This window comes from Chiloscyllium punctatum, chromosome 14 (assembly GCF_047496795.1).
Source record: "Chiloscyllium punctatum isolate Juve2018m chromosome 14, sChiPun1.3, whole genome shotgun sequence".
Classification (NCBI taxonomy): Eukaryota; Metazoa; Chordata; class Chondrichthyes; order Orectolobiformes; family Hemiscylliidae; genus Chiloscyllium; species Chiloscyllium punctatum.
Genome location: NC_092752.1, coordinates 24,534,591 through 24,562,549, shown reverse-complemented (window position 1 = coordinate 24,562,549; position 27,959 = coordinate 24,534,591).

Here is a 27,959-nt window from a genome sequence, read left to right as displayed (position 1 = left end):
TTTGGAGCGATATAGGCCACATGTAGGCAGGTGGCATTAATTTAGTTTGGGATTATGGTCGGAATGGACTGGTTGGACCAAAGGGTTTGTTTCCCTGATATATGACTTTATGGCTCTGTAAACAACATTTATATAACATCTTTCACATTCTCAGGATGTTGTGAATTATTCCCAGTTAATGAATTTAAATGTTTAAAGGAGCAGCCAATGTGTACATGGTGAAGTCCTACAAACTATGATGGGAATAGTGACAAAATGTTTAATGATCTTCTCAAAGAATGAATATTGCCCTGGACACAGTGAAAATATTTTTTGTTTGACATTTTTACTGCATGGACCAAAATAATGATACAGAAATGCCAGGAAACTATAGAGTAAATAAATTATGATCTATCTTATAATTTCTAGCAAATCTTGTCCTGCTAGCTGCAATAATTAATAGAACCAAGCAACCACCTACAGTCAACCACCCAACAACCTCCCCAATTAATTTCCATGACTTATGTATATTTGTGGAATTAAGGCGATCGTGCTGACTATAGTTGGTAGGGCACAAAATACCACCCAAAGGTTCAGAAAAGCTATTTCTCAGGAAGTTACATATAATAGAGAGAGGACTTCATTTTATAATAACCATTAAATATAATGATGCCACAATCTTAAAGGAATCCTAGAGGGTAACATTTTACTGACTTGCTCTGGGAACCTCATTATAATCTTAAACCCTAGTTAAATAATAAAGTGAGTATTTTGACAGCCAGACATGTTCCAGCGGGGTATGCCAGAGAATCAATCGCTGCTACTTTAGCATGCAAACACTGACATTCCCATTCATGTGAACCTATTAGAACAGATCCATTTTGTGTAGGCTGGGGGCATAGAGCAGAAGATACAGCAGCAGGAAATGGCCATTCAACCCAATAGCTTCTTCAGAAGGCTAATCTTTTACTTCAACTTCACCCTCCTGTACGAATAGAAATAAAATAAAAGTTATTAACAAGATAGTATACAGAAATGAGGAGTATTTAAGAGACAAATGCATGAATACAAGTTACACTTCTTTTGAGAAAGATATGCACTTTTGAAAGTCTTTCCCAGAATACTTCAGTCAGCATATATGAAGACAACTTCATTGTCTGTATTGCACTTCATGATGGTCAAAGGTCAGGAAAAGAGCTATTTAAATGCAACTTTTTAAAATCTTTTTTGCAAAGACTTCAACCCATGTCCGTAAAACTAATAAAATAAGAAAGAGTGGGTCCATTTGTACACCTATGAGCTTTTGCAGTCCATTGCTACTTCACTTGGGAAGTATGAGTGACTGTAAGTAATTAACCAAATATATTCTGTCACCAGTCAAATTGGGAAAAATCAATATTCTTTTTAAACTCTATTTATAGTAAGTGGGAGAGAAATTACCCATGTTGAATTAGTGCTAATTTTCTTGGGTGCTACAAAAACCTTTGAACTCCAAAATGTCAACTCCAGGATGTACAAATTCTGGTGTTGTGAATTGTGGGGGACACCATATCGGTGGTGGCATTAGTGCAAGGGCAGGAATTATTCAGCGCAAGAAAACAATGATTTCCATCTGTGTGCAAAATTCATTTAACTTCAACAGTATTATTGTGCAGCTCAACACTCTAGGAGATGTCTTTTTTTAACCGTCACACAGTGAGCAGAAACTCAGCATTAGAAAGAAAACTCCATCAGCAATATTTTAAAATACTCTTTGTTTATTAAGTCACTTACTGTTGCTAAAACTCTATGTGCTTCTAGTATTTCAAGTCACAAAAGTCTACAGTGGGTTATTTTTGCTGAAGGACTTTCGCTGACTTTAATCTCCACAAACCAATTGCTTTCAGTCATGAAGACACCAGTTGTAATTTCCTTTAGAGTATACATTGTGTGGAGAATGAACTGATAATGTGCATAACAGGGCAAGTTAGTAGAAGAGGAAGGAGGATGTGAAGGAGTTGGAATACACTGGTTTATGAGCATGTCTGTTCACTGCATTGATTAACTTGTTGTTTGTAATAAAAGTTGTTGCCATCATCCTTTTTAAGTGTACAGAACTACACGGCTTGCTTAGTCCAGTGTCATAGAGGAAAATCACTTCCAGGTTGAACGACATGAGTCTTTTGTAGTTAACAGAATGGAATTTATTGTACATTAGCATGCCTCACTCCTCTGAGATCCTCAGCTATTCTGATTACAATTCCACATGACATCACTATGGTAAGCACTTCTGCCGTCAGTCATCATTATTAACCTTTTCACCCCAAGTGTAATGGATGGCTCTCAGCAGAAGACTTCATCAGAAAGATTGTTCTCCATGAACCTGAAGGAGGGACGATGTGTGAAATATTTGCACTTCCGTAAGAATATCCCCTCAGAAATCTGCAAGCAGAATACATAGCCTGAGTTCAGACCAAGAATGGCTTTGCCTTTGAAGGTGATTGTTGCTATTGTGCATCTGGACACATCAAGGCTGGAGTTGGAGATATTTGTGATATCTTGCCAGTATTGGAAAATAGTGGTCATACAGAAGGGGAGCTAACCACAGTCATTTTCTTGCTCTGGGCAAAATGAAATCAGATTGCAGACTCCTCTGTGGCTTTGACTATGTGCAGACAGATCTGTAGGTGCAGTATGTCAACTCTACCTTATTCAGAACCAAATTATTCAACATATTTAGCCTTTTGGTGGCCAAGCATTTCATGAAAGTCCTGGTATCGCAACAATTTGTTCAACACAGCTCAAATATCCTGGTTTGCAGCCTTTCCCTCTTTTCATGAATCATTGCAAAAATTTCCAAAAGCATTTATTGTGCAGCATCAATGTCTCTCCTCTTCACTTCCCCTTCCATTTCCTTTAACTCACACTTCTGTTTACTGTTAGTAAACCCAAAAGCAAAGCCTTTCAGCTGTATCCTGAATTAAAATACCACCCGTACTGTGTTGAATCGTGTGACGTTATTCCATTAATAAGTACATGGCATCTCAGACTTTGACTATGTTTGCATAACAAATTACTGTTCCCTAAACACATTGTGACATAAATTTGGTGGTCTAGCATGGGATTGTATCAGAGTTAAATGTCATAGGTTAATCATGCATCCTTGTCTCTGTTTTTGGGCTACTTAATTTAAACTGCAACCAAAATATAACTAATATATTTAAATTCTACCAATTAAAAAAGGGAAAGTTCCAGTTGTTTAAAATATGATGAAAAGAAGCCTGCTGTTTGGTTCTTTAATATTTTTCACCAACGTGACCATTTTGTATCCACCTCTGGTATATTGAATTTATTCAGATGTTGGCTGCATCACTTTGAACTCATGGCTATGTTTACTGTGATGTATTTGGATACTTTATCCAGGTAATTTTGTCTTAACCACACCATGCAGAACCAATGGTAAAATTACACTGTAATGAGACATCAACAGATATATAATAATGATCATTTCTGAATATGTAATGATGGTAGCAGTAACACAAAGTGTGTAGGGATGATCAGAAAGGAGCAAAAGCTTGGCCAAAGACTAAGGTAATGTGTAAGTCTACTAAAAGAGTAAAGTCACCATAGTCTTTCTAGAACAGACATCTGCTCTTACATTAGAGAGTGAGGCAACTAGTGGTGGTTTAACCTGAGGGTGACCATGCCTCAGGTGAGGGGAGAGATTGAGAAGGGAAGTCTTCCATGATAACCTCAGTTGGGGTGTGAATTAAACCTATGTTGTATCACTCTGCATTGCAAACCAGCCATCCAGCCAACAGAACTAATTTTGACAGGTTAGCAGAAAATTGTGTGTAGGATGGGCTGATGGCAGATTTAATTCCCAGTCAGATCATTGTTAGAATTTCATTTGTGGCCTCATCAGACCGTCTACAAGTCAGAGAGAAGTTGATGCTAGTAAAAGCTGTACCATCTAGAAACTGACAAGTAAAGCGCCATGGATACAAATGGAGTGAATCAGTTCAACACATTTCCGAGAAGTCTGTAGAATTCCAATACATGATACAGTGAACAAGCAGAGAAAATCTGTGAAGCCAAAGCAGGATCAGGAAATGGAAACACTTTGAAATCAAAAAAAAAACCCACAATCTTGGGAGAAATCAGCAATTCCAGAAATTAATGTTGGAATGTTAAACTGGAAGGGATTGGCTACACTCAAAGTTTCTCAGCAGCACGGTGGCACAGGGGTTAGCACTGCTGCCTCACAGCGCCAGAGACCCGGGTTCAATTCCTGCCTCAGGCGACTCTCTGTGTGGAGTTTGCACATTCTCCCCGTGTCTGCGTGGGTTTCCTCCGGGTGCTCCAGTTTCTTCCCACAATCCAAAGATGTGCAGGTTAGGTGGATTGGCGATGCTAAATTGCCCATAGTGTTAGGTGAAGGGGTGAATGTAGGGGAATGCGTCTGGGTGGGTTGCGCTTCGGCGGGTTGGTGTGGACTTGTTGGGCCAAAGGGCCTGTTTCCACACTGTAAGTAATCTAAACTAGTCACTGGAGTAAGTGTTGCAGTGTTATCAGACCAGTTTGATGGCTAAAAAGATTAAATTTCAGTTATCCTTAAGACTACTGAGATCTGGAGGAAAGACATTAAGAGTAAAAGTCCAACTTCAGCAAAGCTCAGACACAAGGGAAGTGAAATCAGAAAGTCTCTGTGATGTGGGAAATAGAATATTCTCTATAAAGCAGAGATGCATGTTTGAAGTTCAAATTAATTCTCAAGGTCACAATATTTGAGATGCAAACCAAGGAAATACATTCAAAGTGAATTCCTGAGATTGTTCACGGGTCGGAGGAAATTGAAGACAGAGGATCATATTATCCTAAGAGAGAATGCAAAATCAATCTGTTTGTATTCATCAAGAGAAGTGTCACAACCACTCTTGGATAAAGTTAGAGAAAAAATAGATTATTTTCTCAGACAGTGAGCAATTTCATTGGTTACGGTGCTGATGAGATAGTGTTCAGAAATGGTTACAGTGTCAAAATCTAATAGTTCAATAAGCATCTATGTGGACCTAACTCAACTGAATAAAGCAGTGGAACATAAGATGCACCTACTGTCTTGAGTGAATGAAAGTATTTAAAAACAAGCAAAGAATACTTTATTCATCAAATTGAATTCCAACAATTACCTCTGTTTGAAGACATTATAAGCTTACAACCTTTATTACACCTTTGGGCATTATTGCTTTAACAGTTTAACCATTTGAAATAATATCTATGCTTTGTTTTTTTTTAATAAAACAACGCCAAGCACAGTGGAAGGCATTGATAGATGTCACATGGACAACATACTAATATATGGAGGCGCAAAAGAAGATCAGGACCAATGGAGTTGGTATGTTTATGAAAGTGCTTCAGAATACAGAACCAACATTGAATGAGAAGTATCAGTTTGCACAACTAAGAATACATTTCTTGGCCATATAATTCAGGCTATTGGTATCATAATAGATCCCGAGAAAGCCGTTCTCAGTAGAGAATTCCCTTCACGAAGAAATATTACTAAGCTCCAGAGATTCCTTGAAATAGGAAACCAGGCGGGAATGTCTTTGCTAAACTGACAAAATGTAAACGAATCTAAGATTGCTGCAATGCCAGGGTCAACAATATTGTTGAAGGTTAACTAGGAAAGAGCATTTGAAATGATCAAACAGCTCATGATCTCTTCAAACATCTAATCACATGGTGATCTGCATCTGCTAGACATAGAGATAGTTGGGTGAAAGTGGGTCCTGCAGATGCTGGAGATTAGAGTCAAGATTAGAGTAGTGCTAGAAAAGCACAGCAAGTCAGGCAGCATCCAAGGAGCAGGAAAATCGATGTTTCAGGCAAAAGCCCTTCATCAGGAATGAGGCTGGGAGCCTCAGGGGTGGAGAGATAAATGGGAGGGCGGTGGGGCTGGAGGTAAGTTAGCTGAGAGTGCAATAGGTGGATGAAGGTGGGGATGAAGATGATAGGTCAGAGAGGAGGGTGGAGTGGATAGGTGGAAAGGAAGATTGACAGGTGGGACAGGTCATGAGAATGGTGCTGAGCTGCAAGGTTGGAACTGGCATAAGGTGGGGAAGTCCAGATTGATGCCATGGGGTTGAAGGGTTCCGAGGTGGAAGATGAGGCATTTTTCCTCCAGGTGTCAGGTGGTAAGGGAGTGGTGATGGAGGAGGCCCAGGACCTGCATATCTTTGGCAGAGTGGGAAGGGAGTTGAAATGTTCGGCCATGGGGCGGTGGGGTTGATTGGTGCAGGTGTCCCAGAGACGTTCTCTGAAGCACTCTGCGAGTAGGCATCCAGTAGAGGAGAGCGCATCGCAAGCAACGGATACAGTAAATGACATTTGTGGAAGTGGAAGGCTCCTCTGGGGCTTTGGACAGTGGTGATGGCAAAGGTGTGGGTGCAGGTTTTGCAATTCCTCTGCTGGCAGGGGAAGGTGCCAGGAGTGGAGGGTGAGCTGTTAGGATGCGTGGACATGAGCAAGTAGTCACAGAGAGAATGGTCTTTACAGAAAGTGAATAGGGGTGGGGAGGAAAATGTATCCCTGGAGGTGGGGTCCATTTGTAGGTGATGGTGATAGCTGATATAACTTCAACAGGAATGGAAGCAGTGGTCAACCAGGTGCAGAATTATGAAAAGTGTAAATTAATTAACATGTTTCTTGATCACTCACTGAGATGGAACAGTGCCATGAAGCAATGAAAACAAAAGACTTTAGCAGTAATGTGGGCATGAAAAATAAAGTCAGATTATATAATGGGTGTAAGTTTAAATTGAATTGCATTGGAAATTCTTGGTCACTCTTCTGAATACAAAAGGAATAGCTAAGATGCCACCAGGATTCAAGGGTTCAGGTTGAGGTCAATGAGCTATGATTCAGCAATGGAATATGCGCAGGGGAACTACCAGACAAGTGCAAACACACTGTTTAGAAACACAATAATTATGGCAGGGAAAAGGAGTCTTAGACAACACAGAAGAGGTTGAAGCCAAGATGTATGGAATAAGCTGCCAGAGGAAGTGGTGGAGGCTAGTACAATTGCAACATTTAAAAGGCATCTGGATGGGTATATGAATATGAAGGGTTTGGAGGAATATGGGCCGGGTGCTGGCAGGTGGGACTAGATTAGGTTGGGATATTTGGTCGGCATGGACAAGTTGGACCAAAGATTCTGTTTCCGTGCTGTGCATCTCTCTGAATCTATGACTCTGTGTCAGAAGTGGCAAAACAATTCCTGCCATATGGAAAGAAAATGGCAAGAAATTTGCAAAATACCAAAGTGTGCTGAAGAATACATCCACAAAAACAGACACTATTTGGAAGGCCAGCCAGACCATACACAAACTAATGTGAATGATTCCCCAGTACTTTCAGCAGAATAAACATAATTTGCTTATCTTCATTCAGAGATGCAAATACCTACAGTTTTTAGATTTGAAATTCTTCAAGAGACTTCATTAAGGGCATCTGAGATTGCAACAATCAGTAGCCAGAGGATTTCACACTCCAGACAAGAAATGATCAAATCTATTTCATGTGGGAGGTGGTGAAGAAATAATTATTACCATTATTGTTTCCATAATGGTTATGGAACCATATTGGAATGAATTTGTTCCAGTTCAAAACCATAATCTTTCTGCTATCAGAGGCTACATGTTGAGGTGGACTGAAGTAAGCAATTTACATATGATCATCGAATCAAATATAAAAGAATGCCCTGCTCAACTTCTGATAGTTCAGACAAGCAGACTCAGACAATTTGCAGTTTACAAATGAGCATTTCAAACGATTTGCATGCGAAAATTCATATACCAGTTAACTCCAATATTCTCATGTGAGTAGGAAAACTGAGTGAGTGTGATGCTGCTATCACTTTAAGAGATTATTTTGTCCTGGCTTTTATTTTGAAGAGAGGTTGTAAGGCAGAAGCAAAAGTTGTCTCTAAGAAAGTAAACAATTTGCAAGGCCTTAGGTTTTTTTTAAGTTGGAAAAATGGAAGCAGCCTGGATGTGGCCAGCTCTCTCAGACTAGGCTTTCTGATTCATTTTAGTTTTTAGATTTAGTTTTAAACAGAAGCCTTTAGGGTCTCAAAAGAGTTAGAGCTTCAGTGAATTTCTATGAGCTGCTATTTCCGCTGAATGTTTTCTTGATGTTATTTCCTCCTGGATTGGAGAACTGCAATCTGTGTCTTAATTTACCTTTTTGCTAAGGGGTGTGTTGGTGGGATATTACCATATTGGAACAGTTAATTAGTAGTTTCTATTATTTGGTTAAGTTTTCCAATAGTTAAGTTATTCTAAATTCCTCTTTCTTTTGCTTGTATTTTAACTATCGTGTTTTTAAAAATTGTGTTTTGCTTAAAGTCGAGTAGTTTGACCAACCACATTGCATCTGGAACATGGTACTTCACATCTATCTTGGCTACCTTCTTAAAATAAATTGCGAAGGTCTAGTCTGATCTGGTCTATAACAGTGAGGAGTTTGAACAGTCAAAACGTTATTGAAAATGAACATAGGTCCTAAATCTAGTATTATTAAGCAACAGGTAATCATCATTATGTAATGGATTCTCACAATTAAAATTGTTTTAGATTAGATTCCCTACAGTGTGGAAACAGGCCCTTCGGCCCAACCGATCCACACCGACCCTCCAAAGAGTAACCAACCCAGACCCATTTCCCTCTGACTAATGCATCTAACAATATGGGCAATTTAGCATGGCCAATTCACCTGACCTGCACATCTTTCAACTGTGGGAGGAAATCAGTGTACTTGGAGGAAACCCATGCAGACACGGGGAGAATGTGCAAACTCCACACAGACAGTCACCTGAGGCTCGAATCAAACCTGGGACCCTGGTGCTGTGAGGCCGCAATGCTAACCACTGAGCCACCATGCCACTCCAAATGTTGATGAATAGAAAATTGAGAATACAACTTCTCTGTCTCTGATACTGCAGACTAGCATCACTGAGAATGAACAATTCAGGATGAAAAAACATGAAAAGACAGCAAGACTAGAAATCTTAATAAATGGTGCCGAGTTTGAAAGTTACCACGGCGACAGTTCAGGGAAGAGTCTGGATAAAGGATCAACAGTCAGGTGATTGTAGCAAAACTGCAGCAGCCAAGGTCATGTAGAGTGAAATAGATCAAGGGATAATCAGAAGAAATTTGAATACATTGATTTCATTAAACAAAAATAAATCGTAATATAGCACTGTTTCTCAGAAAATTCAGTGAAGGGGCACAGTAAGTGTGAGGGAGACTTCATCTGAGATAGACAGAGGTCGTAAGTGTGGATATTAGGTTTGAAGTGAAAATTCAATGCATAAGTGAAAAGAGGAAATTTAAGCAAGTTTTCACAACAACAAGTAAATTGAACTAAGTGAGGAGTTGTAAAAAGAATTAGGGTGGGAGGAACGGGGGAGGGTGTGGGAATGTTTGTTTCTACTTATCGTTCCTGTGGCCTCCAACATTTGTTTTCCAATTTTGAGCAGCTGAAGGAACAGGTGAATCAGTAAGTGATAAGATTATCCCTATTGTAACTATTGTATTGTTTCATCAGAGTCGTAAAGCGACAGCTGCAAAACATTTTGGGAAGTGTAAGTGATGTTCTGCAATTGCAGATCAAGTGTTTCAAGTGATCAAGGACAAGCAGGAGGAAATGCATGTGACTGCAGGGACTCAGTCTCTGAGTTATTAAGTCAGAGGTCAAGCTGTCAACTCTGCAACACATTAGGAATGGGAAATGTACCGAGAGATAAATTGGTCTATTGCAGGAAGTGATCACATCTATTCAGATAGCATCTTCTGATTGGGTCAATGGATAGGGATTAAATAGTGTAACTTCAGTGAGGCAGGTAAGAGGAGCCAGAGGGCAGGAGCCTTGAACTTTGCAATTATGCAACAAGTTTGAGGTTTTCTCAGCTGGTTTGGATGAGAGTGAGAGCTGCTGAATGGCTGAACGAACTGGCTAGGGCACTATAATACACAAAGCCATTTAAGATAAAAGGCAGGATAAGGTGTAATAAAGTAATAGTAAGCAGTGGTATAGTGAGGGGGATTTCCACTGTTCTCTGCAGCAAGCATCATGAACCTAGATGACTCTGTCTGGTACACAGGTGAAGACTTAAGTTGCTATGTGCAGTCATGTGGTATCAGTAGAGTGTGCATTCTGATGCATAATAATGTAATGTTGTTTTCAGTGTCACATAGTTACGTGGAGAGATCTGGATGAAGTTCTACCAAAATACTCAAATCTAAGGGAATGTGCATGTCAACTATTTTCGAATCAAAGATGTTTTTGAAAAGCACCTTGGGAGATGAAGGGGAAAAGCACAGGAGGTCAAGCAGCATCAGAGGAGCAGATGAGTCAGCATTTCAGGTCAGAATCTCTGATGAAAGGTTACGACCTGAAACATTGACTCCCCTTCTCCTCTGATGCTGCTTGACCTGCTGTGCTTTTTCCAGCTTCACTTTTTATCGAGTCTGACTTTCCAGCATCTTCAATCCTCACTATCTCCACCTTGGGAGATGAACAAGTAAGTTGGACCTCAGATACACAACAAACACTAATTAATGATGGACAGGGCCAATAGTGTTTAATGACAATCCACATCAAGAACTCCAAGCAACAATTAACAATGCTTTGTTGGAATAATGATGTGGACAGTGTTGGAAAGATGTATAAATCTATTGTGAAGCAATCTTTGAAGTTATAATATTCTTCTGGGCTCTTAACAATGTCATTAGCAATAAAATAAAAATAAAATTTCAAACAAACCTATAGCATAAGCAGCCCTTCGCTCAACTCAGTTGCTACATGCTCTAATCAATACTAAAATAAAGACTCTGTGATGCATGAGTGCAATTATAAACAGGTTTTATCTATACTGCTCCACTTTAATTCCAATAGAATATAATAGATTATTAGGAGTGAATAACAAACTATTAATTTGGTGAAATGAAATAATATTTACTGTGTAAAAGATGTGATCAACTAAAAATGACCACTTTAAATAATGAGCCATCTATTTTGTTTAGTAGCTTACTTTTAGTAACATTGTTCATTGACTGTTACGTAAACAACCAATTGACTACATGATTTGTTCTAATTTGATGTCCTGTGAATGAGACAGAGGAAGTTCTCTGATCTTTTCTCTCTCTACAGATTCTACCTGATCAGCTGAATGTTTTCAGCATTTTCTGTGCTTATTTTAGAATTCCAGCATTTTGTGTTCGTCGCAATGTTGTTCAATTTGAGTAGCTCCCACTTAAAGTTTGCAAGTGTCATCAGTGATCGAGCAGGATTGTGATTCATAATTTTAACTTGATGGAAGATGCAAGCATACCATTTCCTGTCACTGTGCGTGCATATAATACATATTTTACTGGATTTTTTTTCTCTTTTGTCTATCTTGGTATGCTCTGTTAACCCCAATGGTTTGCTTAACTGATTAGACTTGTGCACACTAAACCTAATTCATTAGAAAACATTAAATATTAGTTTTAAAAGTTACATATTGTTATATGGATTAGACAGTTAGGTGAAAACGTCACTGTTTTAAATTTTATGACTCATAAGCAAGTACAATAAGTTAATTATCTTTTAGCTGTGATGCAAAACTAAAATGGAATTCAGCGGTTTAGTTCATATTGACTGGACGCCGTAGCATTACATGGGAAACAAAGAACAAAAACATGAGAGATTTGCACTCAAACATGGTACGTGAATTGTGCAATAATGAAGGAGATAAGAACTCATGAACTTTGGAATGTCTTCTTACATTTAATTCTCTTCTACTTGGCTTATGCTGGGACAAGATTCCAAGAGCCTTTTGGGCTTTAACCCCATGAATGGGCCATGATAGTGAAACATTATTGTCTAATGCGTCATGAGTGATATTACTATCAAGCTCAACTCTTCTTTTGAATGTTGCCAACACAATTAGGCACTCCAATACATGAAACTGGGATAACACGGCACACATAAGGCTGCGGTTGCTGCTGTCTCCTTTCAGCCTTTCCTTCCTGCCCTTCTGAACCACAGCTAATTTTCATGTCTTCACCGTCATGCTAAGAATAGGTTTTTGTGACCTACGTAATGCCTCAGTGATTGCCCCTTGCTGAGCCTCCCGCTTGGTGCTTAAGAAAGCTGAAAACTATTAGCACTTCAAACACCATTGTCAGTGCAGCACTGACGATGATGATCCGTGGTTGCAAGAACTGTTACAAGGGATGTCACAATTCATTTATGGCCACCTTAGTAAGGCATAGCCTTCACAAAACATTGCTGTTCAATAAGATCAAAGTAGCCCTGTTATCACCAGTAAACATACTTTCCAAGGAGTCCTAGATCCTGTCAATCGTCTCCTGTGACCTTTGACCAAACTTCCCCTTTTCTGCTGCTCGTCCTTCTAAGAGTAAAACTTCCTCATCAACACATATTACTGAAATGTTGGACTCACTCTTTAAAATCTTCTGTTGTATACTCAACTGCCTAACCTTTCCAAGTGCCACAAAGATAGTGCAGGCTGAAATGAAAACTGCAGAAACGATTCATTTTGCCTCTGATCTGCAAATAAATGCTTAATGTAACAAAGAAAATGTTGAAGTAGATTCCATGCATTAAGAGACAATAAAGCAGTCTGGTCAGGAAGATTTTTTTTCAACAATATTGCATAATTATAAATTGTAACACAATCTTAAAGTGCATTAGGTCAACTTTGTGGAGAATTTGCAATTGTTGGATGTTTCAGAACAGGTAAATACAAAACCTAAAATACTCATATTCTAAACAGCCAGTAACAGCAGCAAAATTCAACAACTCAAGAGGTTGGACCTTGAATGGCATGATCCCAATTACATGCAAAGGGTGGATTTGAGATTTTGATTTGATTTATTGTTGTCATGTGCACCTAAGTACAGTGAGGAGTTTTATTTTGTCAGCAGTACAGACAGATCATAGCAAACAAGAACATACAGATCATAGGATGCTGAACCGGAACGGGGCATGGAAGGACTGCACAGAAGGTGCTCAAAAGCAAGATCAACATTTGATGTGAAATTCGCGAGTTCTGTTCAACAGGGAAGAAACTGTTTTTGAACCTTGGTGCATGTGTTCATGCTTCAGTATCGTCTGCCTGACTGAAGAGTTGTGCTCGTAGTTCCTTATTATAACGTTGGTAGGAAGCAAATGTCAGCAGCATTGGCTCATGTGGTGCAGTGGCTGACTCCCAAACTTTAAGCCACAAGGTCAGGGTGCAAAACCCACCTGCCCCAAACGTGTGCAATAATATTGCAGAAGAGGTTGTTTAAGAATATATACTGGTGATGGTGTGGTAAGAGGGAATGGCTTTGCCAGTGGCATTTAAAAGCAATAAAAAACTCTTGGGAGGGATGTAGTCTCATTGGAAGTGTAGCAATTGTTACAAGAAATCCACAATTTGCAAGTTTTCTGATAGGCAGCAAATCTGATTATCCACACACTCCTCCTGATCACCCATGCCTTCATGACCCTAAAAGGTTACAGCTGCACAGGAAGTGCACAAAGAGGAATCAACATTCTATGTCTTCATAGCTGCTCCTCCTCATTCTCAACAAAAAGGCAAAATTTCTAGAACTATAGCCTGCCATACCCCCAACTGAAATCATAAAAGCAGTCCAGAACTTGGAAAATATTGTTAGGGGCCATCAAAAATCTGTTGCAGCAGGGAAAAAGCTATGTCAATTATGGTGAGAACTTAAGCAGCTTCTTTAAAGGACACATCAGTCGCTAACCTACATTCAGTGAATGAGCCTTTTTGCTACCAGTAATGAAGATAACTTACTGCCTAACAGCTCCATAGACTGCTGAGCAAGCCAGGAGGCAGGAAGACTAATTCCAAAAATGGATTTTGAAGTCACAGATGGGGCATTTTATTTGAATATTTTATTGACCATTTGTCATGCTATAGATAAGGCCTGGGACTTCCCACTCGCTCTACTTTAAATCTTAAACCAGATGCTATGTGATTGAATGGCTAAGTGAATATGTCAAGGTCTCTTTTGTCAAAAACAATATTTTCTTCAATTAGGAAATAGCTGCTCACCCAAAGTTTATGAAAACAAGCAAATACAGCTTGGAAGTTAGGTTGCACTTATCATTACATTAACTATATTGATACAACACTCCCACATGACAATGGACGTATTACACCGCAATATTTGATGACACATTGATTGGAACATTAATCAGAACATCATCAGCTTTGTGGTAGTAATGCTACACCTGCACTATTGTATGTATTTGATATGATACAACATTTTTTCTCACAATGTTGGATGAAATTAATTTGATAAGATTTTTAAATCTAACACAACCTTCATGTCCCAAGATTCTTTGCCACATTAACTGCAAAAAAAAATTTATCCACTGTTGGCATTTTTAAATTGCAAGTAGTTGTTTTTGAGAGGCAAAATGTCACTTACATCTTATAATCAGCAGTAGTAAAACTTTCTCAACATTGTTGAGAGTACTAATCTAGAGGGAAAGACCAGTTTTTTAAAAATTGGAAATGAATGTACTGGTCATACTCGTAATTTTTCTTCTGGACTCTGACTGCCAGCTGGCAAATGGTGAGGAGATCATTTTAATATGATCCATTCTTTTCTGTTCTGAACTAACCAAGTTACTTAATTTACCTGCGCTGTTTGCAGTGAAAGCTTACTTTTGATATTGGCGATCCAAAGCTTCCTTGATCGCCATAGCTTCTTATCAGTGTGCCTCAATAATGCAGACCCATGAAACCTGTGCTACGGATTCTCATTCTTGAAATCTGCACAATTCATCACAGACATCTTACCTGGATCTTCTATATATGCAAACTAAAAACCAAAAGAACTGCAAATGCTGTAAATCAGGAACAAAAACAGAAATTGTTGGCAATTTGAGGAAATGTCACTCAACCTGAAGCACAAACTTTGATTTCTCTCCACAAATGCTGCCAAATGCTACCAGACCACCATTCAGATGGTCCAGGGATGAGTTTAGGGCTGTGGACCTGTTTCATCAATAAGCCAATTGCTGGGGATTGAGGCAGGCTGGGAGGCAAGAGGTGATATGGGCTATGACCAATTCCTGGAAGGTGCATGTCAGGACCTCTCATAAATCTAGACACACTGACTACAGAGTCATTTCCTTGGGAAATTTAAACTCTTGGTGTGTAATTATTTTGGGTCTGTAACCTTCAAAAGTTCGAGTTGGACACTTCAGTATGTTCTGCTGTGGGGTTAGCTGAGTTTGGAAGATTAAAACCTGCTGTAACTCAGGGCTAGCTATAAAATTGGCACTATCCCTTGTCTTCCCTTTGATTCCCTGCCCCACCACAGATATCTAATTGCCATGTACCCCAACTCTTTTTTTCAGATTTAGATTTTATTGTCATGTATTCAGGAGTGCAGTAAAAAATGTCTAACGTCACCACTCACATTTTGGCATGAAGGTACTTAGGTACAAAGTAGTAAAAGAAACAAAGTTTTAAAACATTAAACATTAGAGACCTTCATATAATGAGTAGAAAAATAAAGAAATAAGGTAATAGTTAGTACAAAAGTCCTTCTTATTATAAATTTGAAAAATAAAGCAATGAAGTTGATAGTGGAACAGTCCTTGAGTGCTCACGAGGCACCAATCTCCTCCACTTAGCTCGCTCTCAGTTGCCTGTTCTTGAAGCTGTTGCTGCAGATACCGAGGGACCTCCCTCATCTCTCACTGTTCCCGTGTCAGTCCGTGATACCATCGCTGAAGCTGCCGTCTCGGATTTCCTGCTGACTCCGGAACATACCTGGGTAGCACATGCTTGCAGTCGCTGATTGCATAGTAAATCCTGGGCTCCAGTCTCACTGCTGACTGCCTCAGATGCTGCATCGAGAAACTGCCACAGGCCGTCAAGACACTATTATGGATGCACCGTGCCAGGAGGCCTCATCATTGAGCCAAGAGGATGCCTTGCTGGGTCCGCACTGAGGCTGGGAGAAGAAAGAAGGGAAGAATCACAGAGAGTTAAGAAAACCAGTAAGAAAAGAAAGAAATGGACGGAATAGAGCTCCTGCTGAAGCATTCTACTCCGCTGCCATCTTGAATTGGGTTGGACATCTCACTCCACCCACCCACCCCCCATCACACATGACCTTAATCAGCACCTTAGACATCTGATCAGACCTTTAACCTCATTCAATGGTCACCCAATGCCCACCCATTTCCCACCTCCCACCCCTAAGATATAGATACCTGACCACCGTCTTCAATGCTTGACCATTTGCACCCTATGACCCACTTATGGCCACCTTAACAACTTGCCCACATTACAGCCTTAGCCACGTACCACCCTACTTCTCCACCTAGCTCTCAAGTTATACCATCCCCTTCCACCTGACACCTTACTGCCCTACCCACTAGACATCCTCTTGCTCACCTGGCAACCTAAACTTACACCCACCTGGCATTTGTACCCCTCATCTAACTGGCACTCTACATTCTCACTTAGCTGCATTCCCTTTCCTTCACCCATCTGGGAATAGTACCCATGACTGACCTGTGATAGTATGTCCTCATTCGCTTTGCAATCCATTCATGCCTGTTGCCATGCTGAACTCTGTCCGCTATGATCTGCCATCCTAACCCAATTGGCACCTTTAATCTTCACTCATATGGCACCCTTACATCCTCACCGACCTAGTTCCTGCATTCCCATTCACCTGGGACTGTGCTCTGTCATTCACCTACCTCGTCATTCCTAACCCACCTGGTAACTGTCCAACTCATCCAACTGGCATCCCACTTCCGTTCTTAGGAGCAATCAAAGTGAATTTGGGACTGCAAAATATGGAATGCAGCTCCTGCTGTAAAACAGTGGTGTATTTTCAGTGATAAATCACTTCACTGCCCCCTGAATGGTTTGTTGGGCTGGACTAGTCTGCTTTTGTTACGAAGGCACCTAACTCAAACGTTCTGCCAAAACAAAACCCTGCCATGGTAAGTGGTCAATATTCTATCTCATCTGGCTCAAAAATAACGATTTTTACCTGGATCAGAAGTTTCAGACAATAGTTAGTTGAAATGACTCAAACTAGAATGCCATGCTATGAGTAAGCAATAAGCGAGCACCCGACTACTGACTGAATGAGTGATATGGCTATGGCAACAAGCCAAAGATATCTCACAAAACAGCCTAAAGCTTTCTAATGAATGCAAGTTACTTTTTATTTTCTTTTATACTTCACAGGTTATGGGTGTAACTGGCAAAGCCAGCATTTAATGTCCATCTCTTATTATTCAGATGGCAGTTAAGTGTCATCAACATTGCTGCGGGTCTGGAGTTACCTGTAGGTCAGATCAGGTAGTGACAGCAATTTCCTTTCCTAAAGGTCATCAGTGAACCAAATGGGTTTCGTTTTAACTATCAACAAAGATTTCATAGTTACCATTAGAGTCCTAATTCCAAATGTTTATTCAATTCAAATTCCACAATTTTCCTTGGCAGGATTTGATTCCAGGTTCCCCAAAACATTACCAGGGTCTCTGGATTAAGAGTCTAGCAATTATACCACTAGGACATCATTGCATGTGGGCATCACTGGCTAGGGCAGGATTTATTGCCCATCCCTAATTGCCCAAAGGACTGTTGAGTCAATATCATTGTGGTTGATCTGGAGTTGCCTGTAGGTCGGACCAGGTAAAGACAACAGATTTCCTTGCTGAAAGAAGATTTGTGAATCAGATATATCTCTTTTTATAGCAATGGACCATGGTTATGTGGCCATCATTACAGAAGTATTTTTTATTCCAGACTTTTATTGAAATCCAATTTTGTCATCTGCCATTGCTTCCAGGGATTCACCCAAGTTTCTAGATTACTAGTCTAGTATTCTTATCATTATGACAGGTAGATCTTTGGGTGGTAAAAGAGGAGAGACTGCTTGGAGTCAGGAGTAGAAAGAGGAGGACTTCTATTCCACTGATTCCATGTATTATGGGGAGGTGATTGCCTTGTGGCATTATTGTTGAACTGTTAATCCAGAGACCGAGGCAATGTTCTGGGCACGCAGGTTTGAATCCAGATGGTGGAATTTGAATTTTAAAAAAACCTAGAATTAAGAATCTAAAGATGACCATAAATCCATAATCGAGTGTCAGGAAAACCCATTTGGTTCACTAATGTCCCTTCGGGAAGAAACTGTCATCCTTACCTGGTCTGGCTTACATATGACTCCAGCTATGTAGTTGAATCTTAACTCCCCTCTGGAATGGGCAATAAATGCTGGCCTAGGCAGCAACACCCCCATCCCATGAATGAATGAAAAACCATTTAAGTTTAAGTTTATGTCTTTGGCTGGTCCTTTTGTGAACTATCAGTTGGCCTCAAAAGCTTCGTCCGAGCTTTTACTGTATAAGTTTCAGATAGCTCTTGACCAACTGGTAGGCATTATGCCCCTTATATCAGATGCAAGGAACCCAACATCTGTTTAAGATGGCCATGAGGGATGCCTGAACCATGGTCTCAGATGTCATTGAGGTGTGGGATGCATCTCCACAAAACTTGACTCCTTCTGAAATCATTTTACACTGTGGGAAAAAAAAGTCCAATTTCTTCCACTCTGACAGTCACGATTAGCAGCTGCAAAGTCAAATTTAATCCTTTTCTGCCAGTCACTGGAATTTTTTAGGAAGCAATATTACAATAAATCAGGACAGATTTTCTTTTGCCCAGTATGTCTAGAGCAATGACATAAAAAGTGTGAATATATGGAGAGAATGAAGATTGAGAGTTTCAACAATTTGTGATACTCCCCTTAAAACTTAACTGGTGACTTCAGAATCTGGTTATTGAATGGCAACTGTGGTCTTTCCATGCATTGGCGACTCATTAAAGCTCCAAATCACTTTATTTATACACCCTTTCCAATCCTCCTCTCCTCTTCATGAGATAAAAAGACAATGTATAATTCCACCATGTAATTCGACTGAGTATCTGCCTGTTATCCAACTGCTTCTACAGAACAACATCCCTTTTTGTTCCATGACTACCATCCTCCTCGAACCTTCATCCAAGTCAACATCAGCAAGGCAGGAGTCTCACCTGCTTTCAGACGTACTCAGATAGCACTTAAGCTTTTGAACATTTTCTTTGGGGTTCAGGAACACCTGAAACTTGCATCCTTCTATCAAGTCTCTTTGCATGCAGGGACATAATTGCAACACTTGTATCTGCACAAGGTATATCTTTTGACTCTTTTCCTCATTTTAACTCATTTCCTAGTGCTCACTTGTTTTCTCACTTATTTGCAGGTTGCCGGCTTCGTATGCTTTCTCAATGCACCGTCACCTAGTCTCATGTGGGTCACATTGCTATTTTAGCACATAAGGTCTTTAGTGCTCAGTTACAGGCTGCCAGCTTCTGTGGCTTGAATTGCTTTTTAATGTGGAGATGGAGGCAGATAGCTTGTTATAGTGGGAAGCACTGAACAGTCAAGTGGGTGGACATATTGCATGGCATTATGCTACATTAATGTTGCATTTGCAGCATGTGCTAGCACTTTATATGGGGGGTTCACTACATATACTACAAACAAATGTCAAAGAGGAACAGTGATTAGCAGGATAGAATGGACTATGGTCAATCAAGGCCTCCCACCACAGTCAATCGAGGGGCTTGTCCAGTTTCAGTTCAAAGAGTTAGTCACGCTCAGTCACTGCTAGACTCCATGTCTGGGCCTGTGGTCAGTCCTGCGTTTCAATGTGTGATCCTTCTGGAATTACAGATAGGTTGGTCTGGGTGCTTTATAGAGAATTGTCTGGGGTCTGTGCCATTTTCTTCCAAAATGAGACAACAGGAGGGATTGGAAGAATAGTTAGTGTTGGTGCAAGAATAGGCGAATGGGTGAAATACCCCAGTAAATGAATAGAAAACACAGAAAGCAGGCAGGATGAATTATATGGGAGGAGAATGTAGAAATGGGCCTTTGGATTGGACATGATTCAAGCAACAGTGAAAGTTGTAATCCAGGAGCTTTGGTGAGAGGCATGTGAGTTGCAAAGGTAAAACGATGGCCCTGTTGAGTGTGAGTTGTCAGAGGAAAGATGGTGGCACCTTACCCTTATGCAGGGTAGAATATTATTGACCTTCGCCCTGCACAGCTGGGTATTGCTTTCTATTCTGGGCATAGCACTGACCTAGGCTTTTGGGGGCAGGCTGTCCTGGTCTCATGGTGCGTCCTTCTCAGGAGAAGAACTGCCTTTCTCTCTGTCAACCTATCCACCATGTCCTCCACGTCCCTGTCCTTGAAGTGAGGTTTTCCTTTCCTCTGGGTGATGTCCTCGGTGAAGATGGTCAAACATCCCAGTGTATGAGGTAGCCACCAGCTTGTTGTGTCTAAAGTGCTGTGGAGTTGGGCTTTAAATATATTGTCAGCAACATCAATGGCAGGAAGTCCCAGCTGTGCCAAACATTTCTATCTGTGCCAAGCTTGACTAAATGTCTACCAGCATAATGAATATGGTGAAAAGCAGAAGATTGCTGATGTCCTTCCTCTAAGCCATGGCCAACTGGGCACCATGACTCTCACTCAGCAAAACACCTCAAATGGAAAATGAGAAAATTCCACCCATTATTTCTGTTTCTTGTCTAAGATTCAGTGTGTGTTGTTTGATATGATATAATTAATATGCCATCAATACAGCCTGCAATTTCTTTCCCTCTAAGTTCTGAAGTACAATTTGACTAAAAATGCATTCTGAAACATACTTAATTGTTGTGGTTTTGTGACTTGCATGTTATGACATTAAGTCACAAAGGTGCATATTGTTTTGATTCTTGATGAAAGATTTCATGCACAATACCATGTCAAAATAAGGTTATACTTGAATCTTGAAGATCGGCAAAAAATAAAAATTGCTTTGCAAGTTAGCACATTTTTAATGTGTCAAAGTAAACTGTGTCTCCTTTAGCATAATCCATAAAACAATGCGGAGACACTCAACATTATATATTTCCTGCATTTTCCATAAACTTTTGATTTACACATCTGTTATTGAAAACTCAGTGTTTTACACTGTTTTAGAAGTTGGTCTTTGTAAATTATCTAAGGAACATTATTTGAATATGGAGAAGGACCTTTTAATACAATGAGATATTAAGCTCCATGTGCGCACCGAGAATACGAGCATGTCTCCGATCTTAGTAAATAAGGAAAAAAACTACTTCATCATCATTGTTAATCAGCAGGAGTAGTGCCTGAACTGTATTCACTGCAGACAGAAATATATGAACAGAAATAAAACCTGAGACAGCTGGCCATGATAATCAAGTGTGTAACAGCATTCATCTTGGTTTAGTTGGTAGGAGATCTGGTTTGCTATGCCAAGTGGGTTCAATTCCTGCATTGGCTGAGTTTACCATGAAGGACTCTCCTTCTCAAACTCTTATCCTCAGCTGTGGTGTGGTGACCAAGGTTCTGACCATATCCAGGATTGATCTGAGTTTTAGACACAAAGGGAGGATTGGGTTGTCAAACTGAGATTTCATATTGAGTACCTTGTTCTATGTGGAGTTATATACTCTGTGCCTTAATGTTATGAATGAAACTTCTCGTCATAATTGTCTCAATGGGTTGGGAGCAGATGATAGAATTAGGCAACTGTAAATTAAGTACGATAACAACACTTTTGAGTTTTTTTTTAGGGTACAGCTTGAGCTGTGTGGATGGAACCATTGTCTTGGCCATTAATTCATGTATGCAACCTGACATGTTCATTCTTGCTATCGATGCTAGGTTCTACTATTGAACTCCAGATAATGAAAGCAAGTCAGTGAACCCGAGATAGTTTTGTTCAGCAAAATGATGTTTCACTTGACCTGTTATTCTTCTCAGTCCTTGATGATACAATAACATCAACAGTAACATGATAATAATAACATCATGATGTTGAAATGGTGAGCTGTGTTTTCCGAGGAGCAATCCAGATCGATTGCCTTGGGTTGATTGTCCTCTGAGAGACATTTCACAATCCTCAATGAACTGTAGCTCTCAGCAGTACTCTTAATTAATTACCACTGGTTACAATTGGACTTGTGGTCTAGCCATTTGATGGCATGGACCCTGTAGTCAAATTTGATTTTCACAACAGGATACTGAGAGGATTTCAACTGGAGAGTATCCTGTTTCTCAGAGCTTTAGCCCAATCAGAATGCTTGGCACTGGCACTGATAGGAGTGACCAATGTGAAGCTGCAAGTAGAAGGAGAACACACTTCTGTATGAAGTAAAAACAATGACTGGAGATGCTGGAAACCAGATTCTGGATTAGTGGTGCTGGAAGAGCACCACAGTTCAGGCAGCATCCAAGTAGTTTCGAAATCAACGTTTCGGGCAAAAGCCCTTCATCAGGAATAAAGGGCTTTTGCCCGAAACGTCGATTTCGAAGCTACTTGGATGCTGCCTGAACTGCTGTGCTCTTCCAGCACCACTAATCCACACCTCTGTATGATGCCAACTTGCAGATAAATTATTATATTTGATGTGCTGGGAGCAGGCAGTCAGGTTTCGATGGTGGAGTGCAGAAACCTCAACTCAAGGCTTTGACATAGACTGTGTTTTGACACAAGCTACAACCACAGTATCTCTGCAGAACCAACAATCACAGAAATCAGTGCAATTTTTCAATATTTCTATCCATGTATCAATGCTAGAAACCCCTTTAAGAAAGTTACACTTTGTTCAATGAGATGTAACTTTTTTTTCACAGTGATGTAATTCACGACACTTTGTTTTTCCAAGGACAGCTTAGTTCACAATTTAAAATTCGTGGAACGCTGTTAAGTAATTAATTAGTAGGGTTCTTAAAAATGTTGAATGCTTAAAGTATTTGTTTTGATTTTTCACTTCATCCCATATGCATTTACCAACATTTCAATCCACTCATAGTGAAAAAGGGAAGTGATCTAACCTTGTTTTGTTTACTGTTTGGCTGTCTAGGAAATTCTTTTAATGTGCTTAGCTGCCTGGACAGGCTAACGAAGTCAGAAGTCACACAACACCAGGTTACAGGTTAACAGCTTCCTTTGAAATTGGAAGCTTTTGAAGCACTATTCCTTCATCAGGTGGTAACAAAGGGGCTGTACTCTGAAAGCTTGTGATTTCAAATAAAACTGTTGGACTATAACCTGATGTCATGTAACTTCTGACTTTGTCCACCCCAGTCCAACATTGGCACTCCACATCATGAGCAGATTAACACCATCACCCCAGCTCTACAATTGGAGCTTCCCAGTAAAGAATGTTTCAATCACTGGCAGTACCAGTGAATGGAGTTAGAAACAAAACTCTCGCTTGATAGGTCCCTTAGTGAGATATATTTCAGGGTCAGCAGCAAGTTTTCTTCTTTCACTACTGACTGAAAAATCTGTGTCATTGTCTCAGATTCAATGTTTAATTTTTGTTATGTCAGTAGAACCACCTTTTAAGCAAGAGCTTACCTTTATTGCTTTATACCTATCTATACATCAGTTGATCCATAATTGTAGCAAATAACATCTTTAATTTGTGCATTGAATTACATAAATTTGCATTTACTTCATAGTCACGAATAAATTTTAATTTATTTCACAATCCGACTCCTAACATGGAAAATAACTTTAGATTAGCAAGAATTAAACAATTTGACTCTAAAGTGAGAATTCCCACTTTCTACGCATTTCCACCACAAATGTCTGCTAATACTAGCATAGAGTGCCGATGAGTTTGAGTGTACAAATTGGCAAGCATTGTTCAAAAATTTATTTCAACTGTTAGGCTTTATAATATTCTTCCATTTAGTATGAATTTATTTACATTAACAAGACTTTTCTTCTGTTGTCTGTCACAGTTTCTTTTATTAGCGTCATAGAGATATACGGAAACAGACCCTTCGGTCCAACTCATCCATGCGACCAGGTATCCTAAATTAATCTAGTCCCATTTGTCAGCATTAGGCCTATATCTCTCTCTAAACCCTTCCTATTCATATACCCATCCAGATGCCTTTTAAATATTGTGATTGTCCCAGCCTCCTCCACTTCCTCTGGCAGCTTATTCGAAACACATGCCATCCTCAAAGTGAAATATTTGCCCTAAGTCCCTTTTAAATCTTTTCCCACTCACCCTAAACCTATGCCCTCTAGTTTTGGACTCTTCCACCAATAGACTTTATGTTCCTTATCCATACTCCTCATGATTTCATAAACCTCTATAAAGTCAATCCTCAGCCTCCTACCCTCCGGGGAAAATAACCCCAACCTATTTGACCTCTCCCTGCAGCTCAACCTCTCCTACTCTTGAAAAATTCTTGCAAATCTTTTCTAAACCCTTTTGAGTTTCACGACATCCTTCCTATAGCAAGGAGACCAGAATGTTCAACATTTCTACATCCTTATTATTTGTACATTTATATGTCACTTTCCTCCTCAAGTTTTCTTCAGCTTCATTTTCTTCCAACACATTACTTTTAATCTTTACCCACCAATTGAGTTAATCTTCCCGGTGAGGAAATTAGGCTGTTGTTCAAAAGACCATGTGATATAGGAGCAAGATTAGACCATTTGGCCAATCAAGTCTGCTTTGCCAGTCAAGCATGGCTGATATGTTTCTCCTTGTAATCCTTGATCCCTCTACTAATCAAGAGCCTATCTATCTCTGTCCTAAAGACACTCAATGACTTGTCCTCCACAGCATTCTACAGCAATAAGTTTCACAGTTTCACCACCCTCTTACTGAAGAAATTCCTCCTTATCTCAGCTCTGAAGGGTCATGCCTTCACTCTGAGGCTGTGCCCTATGGTCCTAGTCTCTCCTACTAGTGGAAGCATCTTTTCTACATCCGCCTCTATCAAAGCCTCTCTCTTTTCTGCAAGTTACAATGAAATTCTCCCTCATCCTTATAAGATTCACTTCCCTCGCAGAACAGCTTCAATGCTGAGAAATCTGATCTCATTTCCATGCTACACCTCCCCTGCAACTATGTATACAGCACTGCAATCTCATCATCCCTTTATTTACAACAATATGAGGTTGTATTTTTTAATCTGCTTCCTAACCCATGGTATTCCTTTTCCATTCCACGAAATTAATTTGAACACGAAATGCAACATCCAGTTAATCTTCCTCCATTCGGTTGCTTTATGTTCCTTTGCCTGCCATGAATGGAGAGGACCATTCAGGACTTAAATTTACATCGGCAGAAGAGGTGATCCAATCCTCAAATAATAACATTTCTCTATCACTGTCACCCTGTCAAGTAACTCTCTTTCCCACAGTATTGTGATATAGCTTATGACTATTCCCTCAACCTGTTCCAATGTTTGAAAGAGACTCATAGCATTGAGAAATTTGCTTCAAGGACAACTATTCAGCTGCTTCCAATTTCCCTTCAGACTTCAGGGAGAGCAGTTATATACAAGAGTTTTGTTTGTAAAGTAGCTTTCATATAACAAGATGTCTCAAAATGAAGTTTAACTACTGTTGTAATATCACAAACCTGGCAGCCAATCGCCAAAGCATGTTCCAGCAAGAAAAATTTGTTAATTACTAGTGATTGTGTTATTTTGATGTTCATTGAGGGATAAATATTAACGAGGAGACTCCAATCCAGAATCTCCTTCAAAATATTTCATGGGAATTTTTGTGTCCAGCTAAGATGTGGACTTGATTAAATATCTGATTAAAAAAAACAGCAATTGTAACATTCCTTCAATGCTAAACAAAATGTCAGTTTTAACTTCTTTGCTCTATTCCCTTACCAAGGCATGACTTCCCTTTACAATTTCATTTTGGTTCACTTTAATTAGTTCTCTAAATTTTCAGTTATTCTGTCCTTAATTAAAGAGCCCCAGATGGAAAGAGTAAGCACTTCAGGGATACCCTCAAGACCTCACTGGTGACGTGCGGCATTCCCACAGACCTGGAAATCATTGGCTCAAGACTGCCCAAAGGGGATAAGGAGCATACGGGAAGGCATCAAGCACCTCAAGACTTGCCATTGGGAAAAAGTGGAAGCCAGGTGAAAACTAGAAATGGGCGTGCTGCCACACCAACGTCCCACCCACCCTTCCTGTGACCACACGTCTCCAAGTGCAACAGAGCCTGTGGTAGCTGCATCAGTCTATACAGCTACCTATGGACTCACCCTCAGGTTAGAAAAGAGTTATCCTCGTCTGTGAGGGGCTGCCGATGATGATGGTTTCCAATAACTGTCCATATCCAATGTTACGCTATCCGGTGTACAATTTCCTAGTTTTGTTCTCTCACCTCTCTGAAATATGGAATTACATTTTCAGCTTTCCAAACACAAAGGAAAGTCCTGAATTGGGAAAGCTCAGCAGATGATGCCTAAAAAAATTACAGATTTCTCCCCTCCTGTCTTTAAACCCTGGGTAGAAATCATTGGGTACTGAAAATTGTCAGAACTTAGTGCTGTCTTCTCACACTAAATAGATTATTTTCACTTATGTTTTTGTGAGTTTGAGTCTTAAATGTGTTATTAATTTCACAAGATTGATAGTTTGATTACCCAAGCTGTTTTTTAAAGGATACATATTAATTATTTTCTACTAAAATGGTTACAAAAATGACTTGTGTTGATATTCCGAGTAAGTTTCTTTTTACCTTCCTTTTTTTGGTACTTGCTATGGTTTTTGTCCACATTTCCTATTCCTTTTACATGAAATTCTTTGGTATAATATGATTCTTTCTGTGAAATTCTTTCATTTTAGACCTTTCTCTCTCTGCGTCCTCTTGGAAGCCCTGTATCAAAGATTATGTAACACAATGTTTGTCTTTGGCTAGCTTACAAGGAGAATTTGTCACAGAAAAGCAATTTTAAGAAATTCCGAGACTCAACAAGGATTCATAAACACTACTTGTTGCTGTCTAGTTATTGTAATCATTATAACACAGTTATACATAAACCAAAGAAAGTTTTTAAAATAAATAAAAAATAGAAACAATACTATGGGAATCTAAGAATTGCACCTTCACAACATATGATTATTAGTATAATTGTAAAAATGACATGTTAACATTCCTAGTAAGACCTTTCTAAAAAACAATTCTGCAGTTTTTGCTATCGTTTTATGTCCTCGTTTCTTGTATTTTTGGCATTTTGGAGAAGAGTTCTTTAATATTTATTATTATAAAATCCAGATAGTGTGGAAACAGGACATTCAGCCCAACAAGTCCACTCTGACTCTTCATAGAACATCCCACCCATACTCTCGTCCCTAACCCTATCCCTGTAACCCTGCATTTCCCATGGCTAATCCACCTAACCCACATATCTTTTCTGGTTTTTATTTGGCACTTTCAGGGTCAGCCACCAAAGTATTAAGTTTGAACTGAAAATCCTCAGATAATGAGGCATTCTGTGTTCTCATGTTGCAAGACTTTGACAGTTACATCGGACAAACTAGCAGGAAACTTGCCACCAGGATACATGAACACCAACTGGCCACCAAAATACTCGATCCACTCTCACTGGTTTCTATACATTCAGACAAAGAAGAACACCACTTTCACTGGGACAACACACACATCCTAGGATTGGCAAAACAAAGACATGCACGAGAATTCTTAGAGGCACAGCATTCTAACCAGAACTCCCTCAATAAACACATCGATTTAGACCCTATCTACCTACCCTTGAAAAAAAGGACTAGAAATGACATCACTCACCTTAAGAAACCAAGACCTATAAATAAAGAGGTGGGATATACCACCAGCGCTTCATCAGAGATTCTCACTGTTGATGTTACCTAGTATGGTGAGGAAACGTTTAAAAACAATTCTTCAAGCTCAGCAATCTAACTAACATACATATCATCAACCTGGGCCACAAATCTTCTCAAAAATCATGAACTTTTACAATATTCATATTTATATAGATA